The sequence below is a fragment of the Dasypus novemcinctus genome, chromosome 11, assembly GCF_030445035.2.
Source record: "Dasypus novemcinctus isolate mDasNov1 chromosome 11, mDasNov1.1.hap2, whole genome shotgun sequence".
Taxonomy (NCBI): Eukaryota; Metazoa; Chordata; class Mammalia; order Cingulata; family Dasypodidae; genus Dasypus; species Dasypus novemcinctus.
Window position 1 is genome coordinate 46,651,916 of NC_080683.1, and position 27,021 is coordinate 46,678,936.

Sequence of the window (27,021 nt, forward strand, 5' to 3'; positions counted from 1 at the left end):
TTGGTTCATACAATTAAATAAGAGATCATTTAATTGGCAGTAAAGGTATTTTCTAAAAATAACATTTTGGAAATACAATTTACAAAAGTAGAAATTGACTTAGAGGAGCAATTTCTCTAATGCATGAGAATGTTCCTAAATCCATGTCTATCCATTTGAAGAAACTGGAAGAACGTTTATGATTTTCCCAGTGAGAAAAACTTAAATTACATATGCAGATTATTCCAGATGCCCATGTTATTTCAAAATCTCTAACATTTAGTTGACACTATCTGGGAAAATGTTTAAGGAAACATCAAATTATGACACGCAAATATAATCCTTGATTTCATTTTTCTTATACTGCTTTGAATTACATTTTCTTTTGAGGCAAGAACATGACAGTTTCAGTTAGCCTGTCATTAAAGACAAAGAGAATACCATCAGCAAATATGTGGACCATATCATTACACAGACTGAGAAACACAGTGTAACTTTCAATCTCAGAAAATTTCTTCAGGTCAGCACTTTCCTGGCTGTGGCATTTCTGACTAAAGAATGTTTCATCCTTCCTCCTCAGGAGAGTCTGGGAATTGCCTGGTCCTGGCTGGCTCCAACGGACTCTCAGCTTCCTCTCCCACTTCCTCTCCAGAGACTTCTTACTTGAGACTTTACTCTGCCTAAAGAGAACAAAATCACTACAAAATTTTTTTGAGTTCCTCTTCCCATTTGGTAAATTTATCTCATAGAAGTTATTTTCAAAAACAACACAAAACAATGAATAAACTCACTCATAAATTTGAGCTGCAACTTTCATATTCAATTTCTAGAAATTTGGAAAAGAAATGAACTGGAATGGAGACGATTTGTAGTAGGAAAACTTTGCTGCGTGGTTCTTGAAGTAAGTAGGAAAGAGTCTGTCCCCTTTGCAGAGGCTTTCCAAATCCACAGAAGCACACATTGAATACATTATGGGCCATTTTCTCCTCCTTTTCCTGTCTTTGACATGTAAAATGATAACTTTCCTTCCTTTGATTCTTCAAATCTTTAACATAGTGATGGATTTTACTTTGGCCACACATATACACCAAAACTTGCCCTCCTCATGCTGCTTTTCCAGACTGAGCTCTTTAATCCTACCTTGTATATACTCATGTCATTGTGCTGACCATCCCCTATGGTGTGTTAACAGATGGGACACACTTTTCAGAGTCTCCTTAAAGAAAAATAAAAAGCAAAGAATTCTTGAGAAAATGCTAAATTGATTAAATAATGAAATTTATTGGGTATTAAGATTTCTTTGTATATATGCATGCTATGTTTAGTAATACTTCTTGGCATGTCTTCCTGACTGCATTGAGATTAATCTCCAAAGCAATAACTAGGTCTTATTCTTCCTTGGGTTAGGAGTGTGTGGCATGATTCTAGACACAGAGTAGATAGTCAGTGCACATTGGTTGAGTAAATGAAAAACAGGCAAATGGGTTAATGGATGGATGAAAAGTTGCACACATATGTTTGACCATATAATTTCATCTGTAAAACAAATGTAGGAAGGTTTACCTTTACTAGGCTTCTGCTGGAAATCTCTTTAGGATTAGGCATGAAATAAATATAATGTTGCAGTATCATAAAGCAGGGTTTCTTGACGATGGCACTGTAGACATAATTCCTTGTTGTGGGGGCTGTCCTATGAACTGTTGGGTATTTAGCAGCATCCTGGCCTCTACCCAGTAGATGCCAGTAGCATGATCCTAGCACCCACCATGAGGCTGTGACAATCTAAGTAGGTTAGTAACTTTAGAGAATAATGACAAGATTTTCCTGCCTTAATTGGACAAGATGGGAAACAGCCTTTGTCTTTCAAACCAGTATATTCAAATTAAATTAATCCATTTAAAAATATTGTTTCAAGAGATGTCATTAATTCTTGCAAACTGCATTTTTTTAAGCTGTAAAGTGAAAACAAGTCTCTGGAGGCCAAAATCCTAGTGTTCTAGTACAAGGACCGTACAGGCCAGTTTGTCCTACAAGGTACTTTCCCACCTCTGTTGGATGAACTCTATGCTGTGTGCTTGACTGTTCTGTGCTTGACTTATGTTTTATTACATGTCTGGCAATTTTCCCAATTAAATAATCCCATCGTCCAAATACCGCATAATTTGCCTCTATTTTGCTTCAGTTACAAATTAGACAAATCATAACTGAGTTCTTAGACTCCTTAGTTTATCAAAACAATTAATTAGACATAATAATCATTTCATTAGCATGTTTTCAAAATACTTCCACACTAAAACAAAAAATTATCCTCACTGACTGCGGTCACCCCTCGGGCTGAAGTGTGGTTTGCTGGCCTGGCAGGGGAGCAGCCGCGGTAGGCCTAATTCCAAGCCGCTGCCCCCATAATAGGGTGGCTGGTCGGACTCACCGCCACCCCTGAAGGGAGCTCGGTATGGGCACAGAGTGCCCTCGGGTCTCCCCTTCTCGGCAGCCATGCTTCCGTGGCCGTCCCCCCTCCCGGATAGCACCACACGATGCCTTATGAGGCAACACCCTTCTTCTTCTTTCTCCCTGCGCAGGCGCAGGGTGGAAAATTCCAGTCTGCCTTTCCCCCCCCCCCCCCCCGCCACCGACAGCAGCAACAGCCAGGCACAAGGCGGGAAACTCAAGTCTGCCCTCTACCCCAGCAACAGCAGCCACCAATCCCTAAACCCTGCCACTTCCCCCGGCAACAGCAACAGCCAATCCCTAATCACCACCCCTCCCCCTTCCAGTACCTCCCACCGACCTTTCTCCCCAGTAACTGCTTGCGGCAACCAATCAGAACATGGCATAAGCTTCGACCAATCAGCCTTCCCCAGCCCCTATAAAACTGTAGCCACTTCCTCAATAAAATTGGACCTGCGTGTTTACCTCGTCTCCGCGGTAGTTCTTCTGCCATGCGCCCTCCAGTCCTGAGAGCCCCCGACAAGGGCCTGGCCTCCCTTGTCCCCAGTTCGTCGCCTGCTTCTCCGGGCGACCCCTTCGTCCCCGGCTTCGCCAGGCAACCCCGTCAGCCGAACCGCGCAACCCCTGTGAGACCGACCCCTCGTCTGCTGCCGGACCGACCCCTCGTCCCAAGCCAGACCGACCCCTCGTCCGCAGCCAGACCCCACCGCCACCGACCGAGCAAGCCACCGCAACTGACGAGTCAGGTAAAGTGACCTTTATGTAATGAAATGGAAAGAAATGAAGATGTAGAGAATTAGGAAATTGAGTGGGGTCATAGAGTACATTACTGGTAGAACCAGCAGTAAGTCTGAAGTCTCTTGAATACTAGTCCCAAACTCTAAATCAATGGCTCTCAAACTTCAGCATGTGTAAGAATGGCATTGGAAACTTGTTAAAAACGCACATTCCTGGGCCACTTGACCAGATTCTGCTTCTGTAGATTTGGAGTTCTGATCCAAATGTATATAATTAAAGGTAGGCTTTCTAGTGTCCAGAGCTGTTATAATCATACTTCTCAGGCGATGGCTCACTTCAGTACAGGACCCTCCTTTTGATTATTTTACTTCTTTCTCCCCAGTCCCCTCTCTTGCCTCCATACCACCAGAGACATCCACTTTAATATGTTTAATATATGTTCTTAATCACAAATGTATCCTTGTAAAATCTGTAGGTTGTTTTTTGTGTGTCTAATCTATTCATCTTGCTATGTACATCAAGTTTTATTGAATGCGTAGTTTTAATGTAGTACACTCAGCACATTTAATGTTTATTTCCTCAAAATGGACACCTCACTTATTGAATTACCATAAGGTAGTAGTGAACTCCAACACTTCCCAAATTAATTTGTAAAATAATTCCTCTTCTGAAAAGAAGTTTAACTTGGTCATAAAGTATATATGTACAAAATTTTACTCAGTTCTTCCCGGATGCTCTCAGGAATGGCTGATTTATTTATACTCCTACAGCAGTACATTATAGCTCTCATCCTCTTTTCCAATATTCACAATAATATTTGGTACTATCTTCAGTCTTTGCCATAGTTACAGTTAAAGTATATCATTGTACTTATAATTTGCTTTTCCATAGAGGTTGAGCCTTTGCCTATATATTTCTTGACCATTTGCATTTATACTTTTGTTAACTGCTTATCCTTTTTCAGTTTTGCATTTTTTAAAAATTTCTTGTGGTGTTTTGCAACTGTGTGTACCTCCAGAAAATTATGATCTTAAAGCTAATCCATTCCTTTTTATAAAAATGTTGTGCATAGGACCTTTTAATGAGGTTACTTCTGTGACGGCATGGCTCAGGGTATGTCTTAATCCTCTTACTGGAGTCATTCATAAATGGGATGATTACAGAGAGAGAGAGAAAGACACAGAAGCAAGAAGCTGAAAGCAAGAAAACCCAGTAGAGACCAGAAGATACCACCATGTGACTTGCCACGTGTCAGAGGAGCCAAGGATTGTGGGCATAGCTGGTCTTCAGGAAGAAAGCATCACCTTGGTGTTGTCTTGATTTTTAACATTTTCCTGGACTCTAAGTGTAAGCAAATTCCCATTGCTTGAGGTGAACTATATCATGGTACTGCTTTAAGTAGCCTAGCAAACTAAAACAGATTTTGGTACCAGAGGATATCTTCTCAGGACAAGAGAGGGAGCCTACCCATGTGTGTGGAAAGGGTGTCTGCCCTGGCAAAAGCAGAGGGAGAGCCTTCTACCCCATTGTTCAGGAAGAGTGCTGCCACCCTTATTTTCTCAGATGCCTGGGGAATTGTGGAGAGTCTGACCATAGCCCAATGTTTGAAGAGGGTGGAACCTAGAGCCTGGCTGTCATCCTGATGCTTGACAAAGATGGAACCTTCATCCCTGTATCTGGGAAGAACTGTGCGACAAGCATTTGGAAAGGGTGGGCCTGCTGCTTCATCAGGCACAGAGGGCAAAACATGATTCCATTGATAACTTTCAGACCCTGAAATCTAAAGAAGTATGCCCTGTGGGGTTTGGGAATTCTTTGAGACCCTCACCTGTGTTTTCCTTCCAATTTTTCCCTTTGAAATGGATGTTTATCCTATGCCTATCCTTCCTTTGTATATTGGAAGCAGATAACTTGTTCTCTAGATTTCATAGATCCACAGACTGAGGGAAGTTGTGCTCTAAGGAGACCTCACCTATAACTGATTTCAATGAGACTTTGAAACTGAAATGATTTAAGGCTTTTGGGATCATGTGGTGGAATGGATATACCATAAGCAAATGCACATTGCTTGAGCCAAAGCACTTCACAGTATTGCTTTAAGCAATCTAGAAAACTAAAACATTTCTCTTTTTGTTTCTTTCTTGTATATTATAAATCTTTATTTATTGTTTTTTTTGACATTATAAATGGTTTCTGATAGATTATCACCAGGCTGTTAATTTTGTCCATGGAGAAAAATTCTTATTTTAGTGATATAGCTATCATTAGCTAGGGTCATATTACTGGAGGCCTAGTGGGGGGTTAGAACTCCCACTCTCATCCAGCAGTAATGAAGAACCCCTCCCTAAGGGTACCAACAGAAGCTAAGGGAAGATGATAGACTTCTACCTCCACTTGGCAGTGATGTGGTGGTTTGCTCCTTCCACTACAGCATGGTGCAGAGAAAGCTGAATAGATTTAAATTAGATTCATCTTATACCAATAGGCTTAGTGAACAGGATTTGATTTAAAAAATCACTCATCATACCAAGAAACAGCAAAATGTCAACATGAATGAGAAAATACAATCAACAAATCCCAACACCAAGATGACATAAATGTACAGCCACCATAAAAATGTTTCAACAAGCAATTATAAACATGCTTGAAACAAATTTAAAAGCAATGTTTCAGCAAATATATAGAAAATATAAAGAGAAACCAAATGGAAATTTAGAATTGGCAAATGCAATAATCAAAATAAAATCCCAATGGATGGACTCAACAGCAGAATGGAGAAAACAAGGAAGGAATCAATGAATTTGAAGATAGAGCAATAGGAATTACACAATCTGGACAACAGAGAGAAAATATACCAGAAAAAAAAAAAACTAATAAAACAGAGCCTCAGAAACCTGTGAACTGTAATACAAGACCTAACATTTCTGTTGTGGGAGTTCCAGAAGAAGAGGAAAAAATTATAGCTGAAAAAAAGTCTTCAAAGAATAGTAGCTGAAAATTTCCCAAATTTGGGAAAAGTCATAAACCAACACATTCAAGAAGCAGAGCAGACCCCAAATAGGATAAACCCAAAGAAATTCTTACCAAGATATATCAATAACTAAAAACTAATGACAGGGATAAATCCTGAAAATAGTAAGAGAAAAATTACACCTTATCTATAGGAGAAATCCAATTCTAATGACAGCCCATTTCTCATCACAAACTATGCTGTTCAAAAGGAAGAGGTACGTAAACTCAGCATGTAAATGCAATGCCTTCCCCCCAGCGTGGGACATGACACCCGGGGATGAGCCTCCCTGGCAACGAGGGACCACTATCAACTACCAACTGATGATGCAACTGGAAAATGACCTTATATGGAAGGTTCAATGCGGATCAGCAGAATATCCATGTCTACATAAAATACCATGACTTTAAAATGCTGTTTGACCTAAAGTAAGGGGGAAATGGAAAGGAGAAATGAGTTTATATGGCTACGAGTTTCTAAAAAAGAGTCTGGAGGCTGGCAGAAGGTTTGCCCTCATGCACAACTGAGCAGAGTCAGAGAGACAGATAAAGCAGATACAACCCCCAGATATTGGTTCCTTTGAGGGCTAAAGAGACCCATGGGAGTTATGGTCATGGCCGATGGGGTTAACTACCAGGGCAGATGGCCCCTCTTTGGAAATGGTGTTTATGTGTGATGAATCTGGACTCAGATGGGATCTCCCTTCATAAGACTTTCATGCTAATGTGCTGGAGGTGCAGTTAATGTTGGGGTTTAAGATATATTTAGGGGATTTGAATCTCTGGACTGACAATGTGATAGCCAGATCCTGAGCCTCAACAGACTCCAGCACCTACAATCTGATTTATTGGACTTACCACACTCAGCTAAGATGGAGGTGAAGAAGGACAACCACCACACCATGGAGCCTAGAGTGATTACAACTGAAAATGGGAGGATTGCATCCAGCATCCAGGTGGAATCTGAGCCTCCTCTTGACATAAAGGTGCAATGGACACAACCAATCCAGTGTCCACATAGAAGAGGTGGCATTGGATTGGGAAAAGTGGACATAATGGACAAAGGGTATGGGGAAAGGCAGGAAGAGATGAGAGGTGGAGGCGTCTTCGGGACATGGAGCTGCCCTGGATGGTGCTTCAGAGGTAATCACCGGACATTGTAAATCCTCACAGGGCCTACATGATGGAATAGAGGAGAGTATGGGCCATGATGTGAACCAATGTATATGAGGTGCAGAGGTGCCCAAAGATGTACTTACCAAATCCAATGGATGTGTCATGATGATGGGAACGAGTGTTGTTGGGGGGGGGGGGAAAGGGGGGGTGGGGGGGTGGGGTTGAATGGGACCTCACATATATATTTTTAATGTAATATTATTACAAATTCAATAAAAAATAAAAAAATTAAAAAAAAAAAAAAAAAAAAAAAAAAGGAAGAGGTACGATATTTTCCAAGTACTGAAAGAAAAGAACTGTCAAGCCAGAATCCAATGTCCAATAAGAATTTTCTTCAGGAATGAAGGAAATATCAAGACATTTGATGAAGGAAGCCTAAGAGAATTTGTTGCCCTAAGATAATGACTAATGGAAGTTTGCTAAACAGAAAGGAAGTGATGAAAGTACTGTAGAACATCAAGAAGAAAGAACAAGGGAAAATGTAAAAATCTAAGTAAATGCAATGCATTTCCTTCTCCTCTTGATTTCCTAAACTATATTTTACAGTAAAGCAAAAATTATAACACTATGTGATTCTGTTCTAAATGTCATTTGAAGAAATAAATAGACAATAAGACATTATTATTAGAAATAATAATTATTATTAGAAATAATAAGACAAATATATTATAATTGGGGGAGTGTAAAAGGACTTAAATGGAAGTAAGTTTTCTATTCTTCACTTGAACTGATAAAATTTCAAGAGTTGGTCGTGATAAGTTAAGTATGAATAATGGAATTATGTGTTAATGGTATATATGATTTCATTTATATAATATTCTTGAAAAGACAAAATTATAAAGATGGAGAACAGATTGGTAGTTAGCAAGGGTTTAGAGATGATGAAGAGGCATGTATAATTGTAAAAATAAAGTACAAGGGAGATCTTTGTGGTGATTGCATAGTTCTGTATCTTATGGCAGTGGTGGCTACACAAATCTGTACATATGATAAAATAGCCTGGACCTATACACATACTTTTTTAGCAGCCTCTATTTTCTCCTTTTGATATTTTCCTATTATTATATTAGATGCTAAAAATAGGGAAAACTCAGTTAACTGTGCAGAGGACCTCTGTGACTACTTCTGCAACTTCCTATGAATATATAATTAGTACAATATAACAAAATTAAAAATTGTATGGTAATAAATTAAGTTTTTGGAATAGGCTCAGAGTAAAGAGAATAAGCACCTTTTTTCCTTCTGGAGTTTAGGAAGTCTTAAAACTCACAAAGATGGAATTATTCCAGAAGAGAGCATTCTCGTATAAAAATAGACTAGATTGTGCATTTATTCATTCTATCTTTCACTCAAAGAAATAATATGTCTGTTTTTTGATAAACATGATTCTAGTTAGGAGGGTCAAACTTGAATAACAAAAGTTAGTAAATCCTGGAGATTTGAACCTTGGTAGGAAAATAGGCATATAAGCAAAGGAGGGTACTAAAGTGTTACGGATCCTGTACTGTTTGTACAGAATCTAGTGAAAGATAAAGGGAGCTGTAGCACTATCAGTGTAAATTAGAGACACCAGAGAATGCTTCTTGAAAGAGAGAATCCTCCAACTAAGACTTAAAGGGTGAGCAGTTCTTCAGATAGAAGCGGGTGGCAAATTGGTTAAATAGCTTGGGCATTTGTTAGTTCTCTTTGTAAATCCAGTGCCTAGAAATGATGTGTACTATTCGAGAGGTGCTCCATAAATCGTGAAATCCTGAACAGTCTGGACTACATGAGAGGAACAAAGATGAACTTTAGACATGAAAAGTAAAAAATTAATAAATTTTCACATTTTTCCCCTGAGGAGGGGAAAGAGTCCAAACTTTAGATATTCTTTAGATATTCTGTCATTCTCTTCATGCAGAAGCATGGAGATTTCCAGAAGATAACCATATACCATATTTTGATCTGACAACCTTGTGCACATTGGGTGGAATGGAAATCTAGAGTTACCGTAATATTATTTAGAAATATAACCAATTGTGCCATGGATTTAGAAAACATTTTCTCTTTTTTTAGAATGTAAATCAAAGTTTACAAATGAAAGCTTTCAAGTTATATCCAGTGTTTAACTTTTGTATTATGGCCTTAAAACATAAAAAAAAAACACATTAAAACAAACAAAAATCAACTATTATTGTCAAATATTATATTTAATGTAAATATTCTGTAAAAAATTAAAATTTTGAAAACTTAAAATTCCTATCTTCTTTCATTGTTACTTAATACAATTTCATTTTCTTTCTCAACTTTTACAATTTCTTCCCCACATTATTAGGTCCAAATCCTATTTCATTGTTTGGGGGTTTCCCTCAAATTCTTTTTATATTCAGTTTGTTCTTTCTTCACTCACATAGGCAAACCCAACAGTTTGAGAGAAGGATGTGGATTGACCTAGAAAGACATTTACTTCTTTGCTATGAAGTGTGTCTAAGAGACAAATTAAACAGTTGTACTTTTAAAAATATAAAATAAATTTTGAAGATTTAAAAAAAAACTGTAAAGCAAAGTTCATTTAATCAATTTTAGTAAATGATGTGACTTGTAAATTCTAAAGTTTTATACCATTTTTATTGCCTGTTCTTAAAAACATTAACACGATAGAACTGAATAGAACTAATAGAACTTTTGAATTGCCAATTTGAATCTTTGTGATCAAAATAAGATATTACACTTGATCTTTGCCAAAAGGCCTAGAAGCAATTCAACATAAGTTATTGAAAATAGATCCAGAATTCCTTAGACCATAGCTGTGGAAATGTATAGAAGGGGTTTGTTATTAAGTTATGAAAATGACAATTATAAAATGTCCACTACTATGTATGCCTTTAAGACTTTCAAGTTAGCCCATATTCACATAGTTTATAAAAACTAAAGCAAAAAGTTAGAAATAGAAGATTAATTAAATGAGATCTTTGGATTATCACAGGCCAAATGGGTTAAATGCTTATATAAAACTCTTGTTTCTCAATACATAACATCATCTTGTAAGACAATATATTTTTATTACTCTCAATAACAGATTGATGTTTTACCAAGAAATAAAACAATGAGTCTAAGTTCTTGCTGCCATTTAAAAATACAACAGTAAATATATGCAGCTGTTGGCGGTAGAGTTGGTGCATCCTAAAATATCATATTTTTATATTTGCCTTGATCTTTGGCACTTCCAGTCAGATGTTATGTAGGCATACCGGTGTTTAAGATAGACTTATAAGTTTTATCCTCACGGTAGAATATGAGGTACTTAATTTGGAAATTATTCGGTTATTATAATCTATTTAGAGGAACTATCCAGGTAATTTACTTAGAAAACCATACAGCAAGGCACTTCTGGAATTTTCATCTTTTTTGGAATTTTCACTTTTAGAGTTATGTGTGTGAAATAACCATAAGAGATAATAACAGAAAACACATTTAAATTTCAAATGATGGAGACATGCATGCATGAATATGACAAATTTGGAATATATATCAAATATATATAGATGTATGTGTGTGCACATATAAAAATCAACATATTATTATATAATGAGCAGCATATAATAAATATAGTTGCTTTTGTTATGTGTGCTAGTAAGTGGTTCCTAAATGCCGGGCACCCTACTCAACGTTTTACATTTATTTTTTCTTTTCAACCTCATAAGAATCGTAAGAGCTATATAATATTACTATGCCAGTTTCATAGAAGAGACAACTGAAGCTTGAAAGAGTTAAGTGACATGCCAAATTCACCCAGTCTGTAAGAGGTAAAGCCAGAATTTTTTTTAAAAACTAGCCTGACTTTAGAATCCATATACTCAGATGCTAGTCTTCCCTCGCAACTCCACTGAAGCTAAGCTCTCTAAGTATAACAAGTGAATGGGAATATGTATTTCTTAAGCTTATTTACTTAAAACACAGTCAACATTTCTCAACAGGGTGTTTTAGTTGATTCATTATTCGGAATTCTTTAAAGAAGTCATTTCATAGCAATTGTCCAAAATAGAAAAAAAAAGTGACATTTTCAAAGCATAGAAATTAAGCAATCCATAGGCCAAGTTTCCCCTGGAAACAACATATTTTGGCTCAGTGCTGGACCATCCTAGCAGATCTGGGCAAGCTCTAACACATGTCCCAGAGACACTTGATGATTGTTTTAGCAGGAGGCACCGACACTTGAGCAGAGTTAAATCAGGCACTAGTGTAAATGAGTCCTGGCTCCTCTGCTGGCAGAAGACAAACTACAGTGTCCTGGTGTGGGAGAACTTCAGGGCCTATCTTGGGCTTTTTTGTCACATGCTCACATATGAGCTGCTTCATAGAATGATATTACTGGACTGCCTCATCTAACTCCCATATTTTAAAGGGAGGTCTGGAGAATAAAGTGTTTGGCTCAGAGTCACACAGATAACCAAATGCAGATTTAAGAAGGGAGCTGAGCTCTGCTAACTCTAAGGTAGTGATTATAATCTCCCCTAACATCAGCTGAGATGAGTGGTTTTTTTTTTTTTCCTTTCCCTGCAAGTGTAAAAGGAGCTAACTCAAAAGGACTGGAGTAAAGGGATGGAGGAAGTTATTGGTGTATGTAACTAAAAAAGTCCCAATAATGTAGACAAGAACTAGTTTTTTCCTTTCCATCTTTCTGAAACATTTCTTTTATATTGACTCCATTTTCAGGCTTCTCATTGTGGCAAACTGGCTATAGTAGTTCAAGATTCAGGATTCTCTTAAGTACAAGTGGAAAAGAGAACTTTTCTTTCTCCAGACAGTTTCATCCTGAAATCCTGAGCCTGACTTTCCCTGGGGAAGAGTTATATTTGTCTCTGTCCCTGAAAAACCACCAAGGCCAGGGCAGTGGAATGCACTGATTAAGGCAGGGTCCAGTTCACATGCCCATTCCCAGAACCCCTCCAAAACCACAAGACTGAGAGTGGGGAAAAGATATTTAGGTTATTTTCAGCCAGAGAAGGATGAATGTATGAAAGATGCTAAAACAACATATATCCATTGTATGAATATAGAATATAAATACCATCATTACAAAGTCTATTTATTGTGATATTTAAGGAAGTGAACAAAAGTCTCTATATCACTGAATGAAAACATAGCAAGGTTTGTATCATTAAATATCCTTAAATTACTCAAATTTTATTAAGTTATAAATCAATTTAACTGAGGAAAGAGTAGGAAACTGAGGAAAGAGAAACATACTGCAAGTTATTGGGACAGAGAACTCTCTTAGCTCTAATGTGATTAGTCTCCCCTAACATCAACTGAGAGAAGTACTCTTTTCATTGTAGTGCTAAACTCTCTAACTCAAAGTGGCTGGAGCAGAGTGGAAGAGTTTTATCTCAACTGCAGGAAGTAGTAATGGTGCTGAGAGGAAGTCAATATTTTCACCTCTCCTAACAGAGTGAAAGATTTCTTCTGCTGAATATTTGCCACAGTTCAGCTACCCATCTCCCCACATCCAACACTCTTTTCACTTACTGGAATATCCCTTTTCATTTTCCCATAACACCTAGCATCTTTTAACAAGAAGTGTAATATATGTATTTGCTATTTCTATTTTATTGACTATCTTCCCTACTAGAATGTAAGTTTCCAAAAGGCAGGAATCTTTGTCCATTTTGCATACTGATACATTCCAATTTCAAGAAGAGTGACTGACACATCTGTAGGCACTCAGTAAATATTTGTTTAATGTTGTGAAGTTTAATATGGTAACCATTTGTCACATGTTTCTATTAGATGTTAAATTTATAAAATTAAATTAATTTTGAAAATTCAGTACATCAGCCATACTAGCCAATTTCAAGTGCTCAATTATTGCATTGGGCATGTAGCCAACATATTGGAAGGTGTAGATAAAGCTCATGTCCATCAGAGTAGAAAGTTCCATTGTACATCGCTAGTCTAATTATTGCATAAATATTCAGAGTAATGAAGAAGACAAGAGAGCATCACATGATAAAAATCCTCAGACTAATGAGATTAACATTTAAAAGTAGAAAGCTATGACAAATCCTGAAAGCCCATGTGGAAATCAGAAACAGTTAAGAATATAAGGTTGAAAGACTTCTCTGATAAAATGAAAGTCATAATTTGATTCTGGATAGGTGAGGTAAAAGCAAGGAGACCTGATTGTGAGGGGAAAGCCCTAAGAAATGGAAATTAGTAATCTTAGACCTTTAAATATAATATTCAGAATTTTTATGTTAAATAGGGTAAGTCCTCTCCAGCCTGTTATTTTCATAAGTCATTCCATAAAAATAAGAATGAGAAAGAAATACACAGCCTCAATGTTCATAGAGATTCATAAAGATCTCATAGACCAGACTTACAATTACCATTACAAAGAGATGATGCAGAAATGAAGAAAACACAATATTAGATTTTTAATGCCTCACTTTAAATTATAAATAGATAGTCAAGGAGCACCAGGCATTTGAGGAAACTTCCTACATTAATGAGAGAATCATACAAACCAAAGAAATAAGGAACTTGGGAAAAAGAAAGAATGTAAGGACCAAAAAAAAGTCCTCAGAGGAGATCATATTGCATTCATGAAAAAGAACAAGGTATTATAAGAAGGAGAAAGAAAGAAAAAGGAAGTTATTTGAAATTAAAAATACAATTACAAAAGTTTAAAAAATCAAGAACAAAATAACAACAACAACAAAAAAAAAACAGATAAAAAAAAGAAAAGCTACAAAAATCAATCCAGGGGGTACAAAATCCAACTAATCATAATTCTATTCATAGTAAAGACAAAGAAGAATAAATTATAAGGAAGTAATAAAAGTAAATTTTGGCCACAGGATTTGCCGAGGGCAGGGAGAGGAAGAATGAAGTGTGTTATAAGGGTATTTTCGAAACTTGGAGTTGTCCTGAATGATATTGCAGGGACAGATGCAGGAAATTATATATCCTGCCATAACCCACTGAATGGACTGGGAGAGAGTGTAAACTACAATGTAAACTATAATCCATGCTGTGTAGCACTACTCCAAAATGTATTCATTAAATGCAATGAATGTGCCACACTGATGAAAGAGGTTGTTGATGTGGGAAGAGTGGGAGTGGATGGGGAGTGGGTTATATGGGTTATATTTTTTAATGTAACATTTTATGTGATCTATATATATTTTTTTAAAGATAATAAAAGTAAATTATACATTAAGAAAAAAGTAAATTTCCCAGAAAAAAAATAATCCATTAAGTAAAACTGAACAGGAAAGGAAATGTAAACTGAACACTGCATAAGACAATGAAAATAAATAATATGTGTATAGTCAAAATAATACATTTTTAAATGTGATATCGCTATAATGCACAGGCAATCAGAAGTATAGAAAGGGTATAGGAAAGCTAAAATATCTCCTCTATCAAAAAAGATAGTCAAGAGATAATATCTAAAATTGGTAATTAACAAAGTAACACTATACCTGAATTATTTGGAAATATGGAAGTTTAAAAGTCATCTAAAATAATTTGAAATTGAATGACTGCCGTTTTCTTTTTTAAAGTTTTTGTAGTACTATTTACTTTTTAAAACTATCTGCATGTGTAACTTAGATTGAAATAAAAATATTAAACATATATTATTATATATATTACTATGTATTACACAAGAACTAAAGAAACTTTTTATTCTTATTTACTTTTTTACTTAATAGAAAATATAATTATTATCCACTTAAGGCTCTGTGGTGGATTGAATTGTTTATCTTGGTTTGGATATGTTCTTGGTCCTGGTCTGGGTCTGGTGGGGGTGGACCCATTGTGAATAAGATCTCTTTCAAGTTGTCACTTCGGCTAAAGTGTGGCCCAACTGAATAATGTTGGGCTTAACTCTGGATTGTTGGTGTCCTTCATAAGCAGAATGTCCGACTGAGAGAGAACCATGCAGAGCAGCCAGAGGCTGGAAGTCAACAGAACCAGAAGAGAAAGGGGAGACACCACTATGAGCATTGCCATATGACAGAAACACCAAGGCCCAAGGATCGCCAGTATCCAGCCCCAGAATGTTCCAGCGTTCTTGAAGAAAGCAGCACCTTGCTGACACCTCTATTCTGGACCTCTCTGAGCCTCAAAACTGCCAGCCAATAAATTCCCAATCTTTTACCTCACCCATTTTATCGTATTTGTTTAAGTGACTAGGGAACTAAAACACCCATTCTATTTAGTCCATGACCACAGAAAATCTCAACTTTGCACTTTAACACTATTGGGGTTGAAATTCATTTCAGTGCTTTTTTTCATTCTTCAAATGTTTATTTCTATGTTGTCACAATAATTACAAACCATCGAAATAAGGGGATGAATTATTCTATATGTTTTTATCTAGAACTATATATTGCTTTAGAATCTTTTCCATTATATTTCTCTAATATTCTCTGAGACTTAACATTTCTGTGATCTTAGTTATTTTTATTTGTTTATTTATTTATTTTTATCCCCCCCACCGTGGCTTTTTTTGCTTGCTGTCTGCTTTCTGTGTCCATTTGCTGTGCGTTCTTCTCTGTCTGTATTTATTTTTATTTATTTATCCCACCCCTCTTGCAGCTTGCTTGCTGTCTGCTTTCTGTGTCCATTCGCTGTGCGTTCTTCTGTGTTTTTGCTCGTCTCCCTTTTTGTTGCGTCACCTTGCTCAGCCAACTCTCCCCAGCGCTTGCAGGCCAGGTGGCACTCTGCAGCACTTGTGGGCTGGCAGCTTTCTGTAGCGTGTGGGTGAGCCTGCCTTCACAAGGAGGCCCTAGGATGTGAACCCAGGGCCTCCCATATGGTAGATGGGAGCCCAACTGATTAAGCCACAGCTGCTTCCCTCAATAAGTTTTTAGTGCTTCTCTATATCCATCTCTTCATTCATGAAAGGGAAATTAGTCTATTGTGAGAATTGAATAGGAAAATAAGTGTAATGCACAATATAGTGGCTGACAAGACTAAATTCTCAGTAAATGGTGCCTATAACTATTAAAAGCACTTAGCCTTGTAAGAAAAGTTAGAATTTATCCTTAACTATAAGAATAGTGAGGTTTACTAGAGCAAAGATTTCTGCCAATAAATTCAGAAATTTAATTTCCTAGTTTTCTGATAGTGTGATTTCCAGAAGTAAAATTCCCTGGAAGAAAGAATCCACATAATTCCTGTTGATTCCCTAAATATAAAAGACCAGTTGACTAAATTGATATTGGTGCAAATTTTTTTATAAATATAAGATTTGTTTACTAATGATCTCAAATCACTCTATCTAGCTCTTTAAACTTAGGATCAAAAAGGTTCGTTACAGTAGGTTAAAAAAACAGTCAAAGGACAAATGCTTTGGAATTTGTGTTCCTGAGTGTGATGGGGTTGGACTCAGATGTGAACTTTCTACACATGCCTCTTCTGTCACTTTTACTGAACCTGTGGTTGGCACTGGGATTGGTGTATACCCAGGAGACTTCAGTCTCTGGACTGGCCATGTGCCAGCTGGGCCCTGAGCCTCAGCAGTGTTGCAGCTTCTACTCTCCGGTTTGTTGTACTTGCACAGGTTGGGTAACAGGGAGGTGAAGATGGTCAACCACCACACCTGGGAACTGAGAGTGTCTACAACTCCAAGCAGGAGAATTGCATCCATCAACCATGTGGGATCTAAGCCCCCTCTTGATATAGAGGTGGAGTGGACATCACCAACCCAGGGTCCACAAGATGGAGGAATAAAATATAGATTAGAGTGAATTTACTGGTATTCTAATATAGTAATGGAAGAAACTGTAGCATTGATCTTAAGGAAGTGGCCATGGTAGTTACTGAGGGCAGGGAAAGGGAAGAAGAGGTGAGATATGGGGGCATTTTCGGGACTTGGAGTTGTCCTCAATGATATTGCAGGAACAGATGCAGGAAATTATATATTCTGCCATAACCCACTGAATGTACCCGGGGGAGAGTGTAAACTACAATGTAAACTATAATCTGTGTGGTACAGTGTGCTCCAAAATGTATTCACCAAATGTAATGAATGTGCCACAATGATGAAAGAGGTTGTTGATGTGGGAGGAGTGGGGGAGTGGGAGGTGAGGTATGCGGGAGGTACATTTTTAATGTAATAGTTTTTGTGACCTATGTACCTTATAAAAAAGGCAATTTAATAAAATAAAATAAGATAATAAAGATCAAATGCTGAAAAATGCCTCCTTCTCAATCTTTCCCAGCCAGTAGGTGACCTCTATCATGAAATACCTGGCTTGTACCTGAATATTTGCTCTGTTAGATGTCCCCTCATCTTTTTAAGATGTTAACTGAATGCTTATATTCAAGTGTTATCTGGCATAGTTTAGGATATGACCCTTCCCAGATGGTATTTGTATGAATTATATATAGTGAGTACCAAAAAGCAAATAGAAACACTAAAGCAAAAATCCAATTTATCCTTATGTGAAAAAACTGGAGAGTTCTTACACTTTCCTTAATTATGGCAGAGGTATTTGACTGGAAAACACAATAAAAGTTACCATGGCAAGAAGCTAGTTATATACTATAGGAATTCTTTATAATATTCCATCTGGCCATTAGTCTTTTCTCACTTAAACTCATGCATAAATAACATCCTTAAAAGCATTAAACATAAAAAAGTGCCTAAAGAATTTATGATTACATGGCAGAGTCTCTCTTGGTTATAAATGCTTCTATACTGCCAATCTTTATATAATATCAGTGAAGCACATCATCAATTAAAAGAGACAGATTTGTAAAAGCAGTAACAGTTGGTGACATTTTGTGATTTGCTTAGAAGACTTTATATCTTGAGATGTAAAAATATGGACTATAGCTATATATGACCCACTCTATCTAAGCATGTAACTTAAGGAAAAGAAGAAATTCTCCATGAAGTTTTGTTAAAAGAAAACCTAATAAGAATATGAATTCAATAAAGTAAGATGATGTAATAAAACCACAGAATGAGATGAGCTGGGATTGCTGTGGAAAAAACATTGAAGATGAAGACATTGCTCAAAATTTATGATATACTTTTAAATAAATAAAAAAGAATAAGGAACACACTACACAGAAATGAAAATGGAATTACTCATATAGGGGAAAGGATTGAGATAACCACAATAATACTGGAGAAAAATAATATAGATGAAGGAAAGCCTCCAGAAAAAAAAGGAAGACTTGCATCTGCAGAGTGAAAAAGCATTCCCTGTTCCAGGAAAAAATATTACAGCCCAAAGACCTCTCAGGTATATCCTGCATGAGTTGCATTCATTTCTATATAATAATTCTTCAGACATCCAGGTAGAAAAGCAGCTTATTTATAAGGAAAGAGGAGGGAAAAACCAGATTGGCCTCAGGCTTGTCCCAGCCATATTTAATGCCGTAATACAAAAGAAGAATGTCTATAAAGTGTGCCAAAAGACCCCAAAAGAATACGCACTGTTACTCAAATATAAAGGTAACAGGCAGGCAAACTTTTTCAAATATGAAAATACTCAGGGACTAAAACACTATTGAGAACTTCCTGGGGAAAAATGTACCAGATAATTTAAAAAAAGACGGTGAAGTCATGAATGAGGAACCTATAGTAAAAGATTCATACATCCCTCGGTGTCATGAGACAATGGAGAAATGTTTATAAAACTCCAAAGAAGAAAAAGTGTGACCAAATTCTGTACTTGACCATACAATTTTTTCTATTCTGAAGGCAATGGGCAGGTATGCTCAAGCCCCTAATTACCCAGGGAATGTAAATACTCTGAAGCTATCTTCAACAAAAGATGATTGATGAAATCCTGTCAATCAGAAGATTATTTAAGCTGAGATCAGAAATAATAAAGCTACAGAAAGACTAAAAACAAGGCAAATCATCAACACCTAAGAGAATATACATGCCCTTTTTCAACCTAAAATATCTAAATAATAGAATTTAGAATTAGAACACAGGAGGTAGATCAGAGTGGAAAGTAACTAATTTCCTCATCTTGATAGCCAGGAGTCAATTGTTACTATCTAAAAGTAAAACATAGTTAAAAATGTAACTATCTTTTTGTATTTTTCATAAATTTATTTAATCTTGGTGGGTTTTGTAGGGAGTAATAGCTCTAGTAAAGAAACATTTATGTGAAGTTCCGTGATTAGTGCATTCTCTCCCATTAAACTTAGAGGTTAGCATAGGTTCCAAGGAGAGGGAGAGGGAAGAATAGAATAGATGGATCATAAGGCATTTTTAGGGAATTAGAATTGTTCTACAAGATCTTGCAATAATGGATACAGGCCATTTTAAAGTTCATCAAAACCTATAAAAATGAATGTCCAAAATGTAAACCATAAGGTAAACCTTTGACCATGATTAGTAGCAATGCTTCACTATTTGTACATCAATTGTAACAAATGTACCATCTGCATATAAAATGTTATTAATAGGGGAGAGTGGAAAAGGGAGAGAGTGAGCATCCCCTATATATTCTATGTGACTTTTCTGCCACCTAAAGCTTCTTTGAAGAAAAAATGGAAAAAAAGTCACTGGGAGAATATATGGAAGAAATTTTCACTGTACATACAAGACAACAGATCTTACAATGATGAAAGACATAATGTCTAAAAAATTGTTACAGTATTTCAATTTTTAAAATTTTTTGTATTTTATTTATTTTTTAAAACATTATTTGATTTTCTTATGAATATTATTTGATTATGTTGTTGGCTTTGTTATTGGAGAGGTTTTGGATCACAAAGGGTCACAATTGTGGCAGGGGAGGAACACTGGTGCAGGCTGTCAGTGAGGGGGGAATTTGTGGGAAGGGGTTCACCTGTGGCATGGCTTTAAGCCATATGAATATGTTCTAGTGGTCATGGAGCATTGTCTCAGTAGAAGGAGACCCACACAATAAATGAAAGAATATTCAATTCCCATCCTGGGGAGCCTGCTACATTCTCTAATAGAACAACAAGAATCCCCTGAGTATACAGGGCAGTAGTGCCTGGTGAAGAAAGACAGACCATTATCCTAGGCCCCTGATATTGATGATTCTACTTATGACCCTTTTCTTGTGAAATTGAAATTGAAACTTAGCCTAGTATTATATATTGCCTAAGAGTTACCTCCTGAAAGCCTCAGTGTTGTTCACATGTGGTCTCTCTCTAAGCCAAACTCAGCATATAAACATACTACCTCTTCCTCCCCACTCCCAGCCATGTTCCATAACATGGCTCCTGGGAATGAGCCTCCCTGGTACCAAGGGCTTATTACCAAGTGCCAAATAGCAATGCATCCTGAAAAAGACCTTGACCAAAAGGGGGAAATATTAGATACAAATCAGTTTTTATAACTAAGGGATTTCAAAGTGAGTTGGGAGGTCATTCCAGAGGCCTATGAACGTCATTCCAGGCTATGCATGTCTCAGCAGGATTTCAATGATCGCCACAATAAACAGTGTCTCAAACACTGGGGCTCCTGAGGGCTCTAGAGACATCCAGATACCATATAAGCAGGGCAGACGTGCTTGAGAATTGGCATCTTGTCAGTGGGCTTTACTCTGGAATTTATGCTTCCCAGTGTAACAGAATTAGACTCATTTATAATTTTCCTGCATATGACTTTTCTGCTCCTTTTATGTGAACCTATAATCAGCATTATACTTGTTAAATGTATGTCCCAGAGACTTATATCTTTGGTCCATTCATGTGCCAGTTGAGCACTGAATCCCAGCAGAGTTGCAACACCTCCAGTTCATTGGACTCACCCAGGAAAACTAACAAGGAGATGATGATGAACAAAGCCCATTCCAAGGAACAGAGTGTCTGAAACTGCAAGCAAGATAGTTCCATCCATCTGCTCCATGGCACCTATGTCCCCTCTCAACTAGAAATAGGGTGAGCATCACCATCCCCAAATCCTCAAGATTGGTGATGAAAGGCTAAAATAGATTTAGTATTATTCTAGTAATGGAAGAACTTTTATCATTGATATAAAGGCAGTGGTCACCAGAGGTTCTGAGGGGAAGGAGAGGGAGGAATAAGTGTAATATGGAGGCATTTTCAGAACATTGGAATTGTCCTACAGGACATTACAATTACAGATACAGGCCATTATACATTTTGTCATAACCTACAAAACTGCTGGATAGAGTATGAACTATAATGTAAACTACAGTCCACGGTTAATAGCAATGCTTCAATATCTGTTCATCAATTTTAACAAATGTACCACATTAATGAAGATGTTGTTAATGTGGGAAAGTGTGGAAGGGGTAGGGGTTGGGGTATATGGGAATCTCATATATTTTTTACGTAACATTTATGTAATCTAATCTTATTTAAAAATAAAAAATAAATATATATATATATAAACTCAAATGCTTTTGGTTCATAATTTTTAAATAGTATGCAGGGGTAATACAATTTTTATAAATATATTTTTCTTTTTGTCTATAAATCTGTACATGAATAGAGATGTCTGGAATTATGTTTGTCTAATGTTAATAATGTCTCTTCTGGGTGGTACTAGTTCAAATTGTCTTCTTTTTTCTTTTCTGTATTGCTTGAAGCTCACTAATAGGCAAGCATTATCTTTGTAAAAATAGTAATGGCATTATTCTAAGAAAAATGACTGAGGTCATCCAGTAACAGCATTATATTTGATGTCCCCAGATTGGGAGGTGTCATTTCAGGCTAATTTTGTTTCATTTGCTTAGGGCTTTATCTACCAGAGTACAAAGCAATAGAGCAAGATGCTTGTGATGCTACCACATCAAAACCTCAGGAAAAGGACCAATGGCTATTCCCTTCCCTTCCATTCCTGGGAAAATAAGATTCAGATTTCCCCTCTGGTACCCAGAGAAATGTGATTGTGTAAGGCCATCATGACCAGCTCCGTGTTATTTTATCACATGCATTCAAAGACATACCTATTCTTTGAACATAGTTAGCATTATTAATATTTGAGATTATACACCTAGAGAAAATTGATTCATTCTTTTAACAAATGCCTATTGTGTTGCTACATGTGTGACAACCAAAATAATGAAGAATGCAACCATCATAAATTCACAGTTTTACCAGGGAGATAAACATACAGGCAGGCCATGAAGATTGTTAATGATTTGCCAGGTAACTGAGAAATAAAGAAATCACTGCATTTTTCTCTACTTGTTCTATCAATTCTTAAACTCAGAGATTTCCCCTTCAAATCCATCGAGTTTAATGTCAGCTGGATGTGATGTGATTTTTTTCAATGCATCTTGAATGTTTCTATTTGGAAATGTATTATATGCCAGTAATCTTTATGTTATGCATTATTTATATTCTTTGGCAAAACAAAACTAACTTTTTAAAATAAATGCTGCAATTTATCATATGGTCTTCTAGAGTTCTTGTTACTATTTGTGTTCAGTGCCATTCAGTTTTAGTTTTAAGTGGATTTTCCATTGAAAACTTATGCTGATGTCTAATGGAATTAATGTATAAGGTTAGGGTCAGACTGCATGAATTATTTATTGTATTCTCACACTTGGCCTTTATGGTGAAGTAATCAAAATATATCATAGTTTCCATGGAGAATGTTAACTTTCTGAGATCAGAAATTATTACTCTTTTTAAAGTTCCTTTTATATTTCATATAAATATATGTGTTAAAAGGCTCATTATCAGGAACAAAGGAGTATTACTAAAAGAGAAGCTTTTGATATAATATTTAAATAAAACATAATCTTTATTTTAATGACCTTAGATTTGTGCACATACTTTTCAAAAAGTTAAAATACTTTTAAAACTTCTGTCTGTAATCTTTGGGAAGGCATTTCCTTATTATAATTTCTTTGTAACACATCATTATCTAAGGCTGCTTCATTCATGTATGCATGACTTCGCTATGTGTCTCACCGCTGGAATGCAAATTCCCTTTAGCGCAGACCTTTGACCTCTGCGTCTCATGGCCACCACTGTGTGTTCTATTGCCAAGGCCAAGGAGCACACCCAGGACAGACTATGCTGATGATAAATATTTACAAAGTGAGTGAACCAAGATTATATAAGGCAGGATTTGGCACACGTTTTCTGTAAAGAGCTAGATAATTAATATTTTAGGCTTTATGGGCCACATACATACTCTTCTTTAACATGTTTCCCTCCCTCCTTCCCTTCCTTCTTTCTCTTAGGTAGGCCATACAAACACAGGTCTGTGGTCTATAGGCCATAGCTTGCTGAGCCCTGACCTAGGGTGTTTGTTAAACTCTAGATTCCTGCTCAGACCCCCAGAATCAGAGTCTCTAGAGGTGAAATCCAGAAATCTGCATTTTCTCCAAAGACTAGGAAATTGAAGCAAAGTGAAATTTAAGAAGTCACCTAGGAATAAAAATAATTATAAAATTTCAGTAGGCAATAAGTCTTTTTTGGTGAAATGTTAAATAATGGTTTAAATTTGGCCAGAATTATCAAATCAATTTCCCTTACATCTTCCTTTATAATGTGGAATAGCAGTTTAAGAGTATCTGAACCATTTTTCTTAGATGTCAGGAATTGGAATTTATCTTTTATGTTCCATTACAGAATGATGAAAAAATTTAAACCTTAATTTAAAAGGAAAAATCTAACCTTTTGTTCTATATATACATTTTCAGACCTTGCAGTAGACATCAGTGCTTTCTACAAAGCCAAAATCTTTATTTCATAGAAATCTGACATGGAATAGGGCCATTGAAAAGGAGAAGCCTTTAACAGCACTTTCTTCAAAAGGCCCTTAAACTCTATTTCCATAGGTTGATGTAGTAGCTTTTCCATGAAATATAAAGCACAGCTGTGACTGTTCTCTATTTCAACATGGAGATCTTTAGGCCTTGGCCTTGAAAACACATTTCCTTGTGTAGATTTTGGAGGCAAATCTGATATATCATTTACTGCATACTAGGAACAATGCAAAATGTAGAAGAAAAATAATTCAAAGAACAATTGAGATCTAGTTTTAATCTTACTGGTGCATTTTTTACTATTTTTAAGCTTGGATTATGTTTTCCCATTTGATCTGATTTCAAACATATCTGATCCAAAGCTTTAGGGTTAATAATTTTCCATTTGTATTATTTACTTATACTTTTATTTATTATTATTTATACTTTTATTACCTATTTATAATGTTTATTATTAACCATTAGCTATGTTCTAGGCTAAAAGCACTGCCTATTCATGATCTATTTTAATCCTCACTTCCTACTTGCTATCCTCTTTTTATGGATAAAGAAATTAAGTCTGACAGATTAGGAACTCAAATAAGGCCACAACTCTGGTAAATTGTGGAGCTGGGAGGGACATTATTAGAGACAGGTTTAAAATAAGCTCATCGTAGTCAATAAAAAGAGGTGAACAAATCTATAGACAAAGCAAAGGAAAAAAGAGGATAAGATGCATATGGGGAAGTAGAGAAGTAATGAAAAACATAAAAGCAGTGAGTTACCTTGTGTCCCTATCACTTAATAAGGCTTCTGGAGACGATGAACAATTAAGAATGAGAGTTTTCTCCAGTATTTTCTTCTGTTTAATGTACTTTTAATTTATCTGTGAAAAGTTAGCATTATGATGCTGCATGAGGTGTACCTTACCATTTTTTCTAAATTTTGAGTATTTTGAAGAAAAAGATCTTACTCAACAGAAAAAGAAAACCAACAGAAAAAGAAAGTCAAATCATGTTTACTGAACTTGAATCCATTCGAGGTAATTTTTAGTCTGAAAAATTACCAACTAATGTCAAATAGAATACAACCATCCTAGGACAAAAATTTACATTTGATTGTGAAGGGCCTGGATTGAACATCAATTCTTCAATGGAAATTTTTTAGGAAACATGCAGCTTTGTATTAGATTCTAAATCATGAAGTCAGAGAATGCTAAGAGGCCTGAAAGCAATGTAGAAAGCTGATCAAAATATGGAGTGTCATGTGTGCACACATAAACACATACACACAAAAATCAGTCTTCTCTTCAAAAAAGTGTTTTAAGTATTTTCAATTCATTACCACTGAAACACATACTTTTGTGATAATGTCAATTGCATTAAAAAGCCATTATTTAATCTTCAATGTCAATTTTCTAAAACCATGAAGAACTTGTTAAGAGATATAACTGCTCTTACAAATTTAACTTTTATAATCCTGTTTTCTCCCATTAAAAAGAGCTTTTAAATGATTCTGGTGGGTATGGATTCATTGTAAATAAGATTTCCTCAAGATGTTACTTCAGTTAAAGTGCAGTCCTACTGAATAAGTCTGGGTTTTCATCTGGATTACTGGAGTCATTTATAGGCAGAGAAAGACAGAGAGAGAAGCCAGGAGGGGGCATCATGGGCATTGCCATATGACTAAAAAGCCAAAGACCAAGGGTTGCCAGCAACCAGTCCAGGAATGCCACATTCTTCTGGGAGAAAGCACCACCTTGCTGACACCTCAATTTTGGACTACTACTAGCCACAAAACCATAAGTCAATAAATTCCCCTTGATTAAAACAACCCACTGCATAGAATTTGTTTGAGCAGTCAGGAAAGTAAAACACATAATCTTAAAAACAAAAATATATAGGGACACATTCATATCTCCTTACTGGTTATATACATTTTATATTCTCCAGGCATCCCCAAAGGCTATTGATTTGGCCTCCTAGAAAGCAATGTTAAGACATAATGATTTTCTTTCATAAAACCATGATGGTTAGCGAGTATGAAAGATGTTTCAGATCAAAATGCAGTGATGCAACCAAGGACCCAAGAATAACAAGGGTGACTTCTATCACAGTGTGGCCACTTTATTCAATACATTGCAAATTGAAATGGAAGTAATGACCATATTTTCTTCTTGGTGAGGAAGAGGGTTCAGTGAATAAAGAGGAAAATTAGAGAAGTCAAAAATAATTTCACAGCAGCTAGTCTTTGAATTCCATGGCAATTTGTTTTATTATTATTAAACTTAGAATTTAAAATTATTTAACTTGATAAGTCTTCATGAGAAAATGATAACTAAAAGTATTTAGAAAAACATACAAACTTCTAATAATAGGCTAGTCTATGAATCCTGAAATTCTTTCTTTACAAAAATTCTCAAAATATTACATCTTTAAAAATGCATGGCTAAGCTCACAAGAGAGTAAATGAGATCTCCAAAATGCAAAATTGATAGAACACCAATCTACAACAATTAAAAATGTTTCAAAAGCTAGTAGCTTGCCCTGGGGCTATTAGATGATCCCCAATAGAACTTTAAGTCTTAAAAGCACACATAAGCTACAAGGGACAAGGTCTTAAAAGTGAGGAGTCCAATTCAAGAGTCCATATGTAAAGCTAAAGTTCCCACAGGGCTACTACTACAGGGAAAGGAGAAAATGGGGGAAATTGCCCCATAAGTGGAAACAACAAGAGAGCTTATCTGACAAAAATTTCACCTTGTAGGTAAGGAAAAGGAAGTCACAAATGAAAATCTCTAGCCAGAAGCCAGCCTTCATGTACAAGAAAACATTGATCATTTAATTTATAGTCCTTTAGACACTGTACCTAAGTGCTGACAGATGCAAAAGCAATTTTTTTCTCTTGGAAAAATACATCTTCAACTCAGTTCTCATAGAATTTCCACAGATAAATTTCCAATAAACATAATCTCCTATACACAAAATACACACAAGGAAATAAGGCA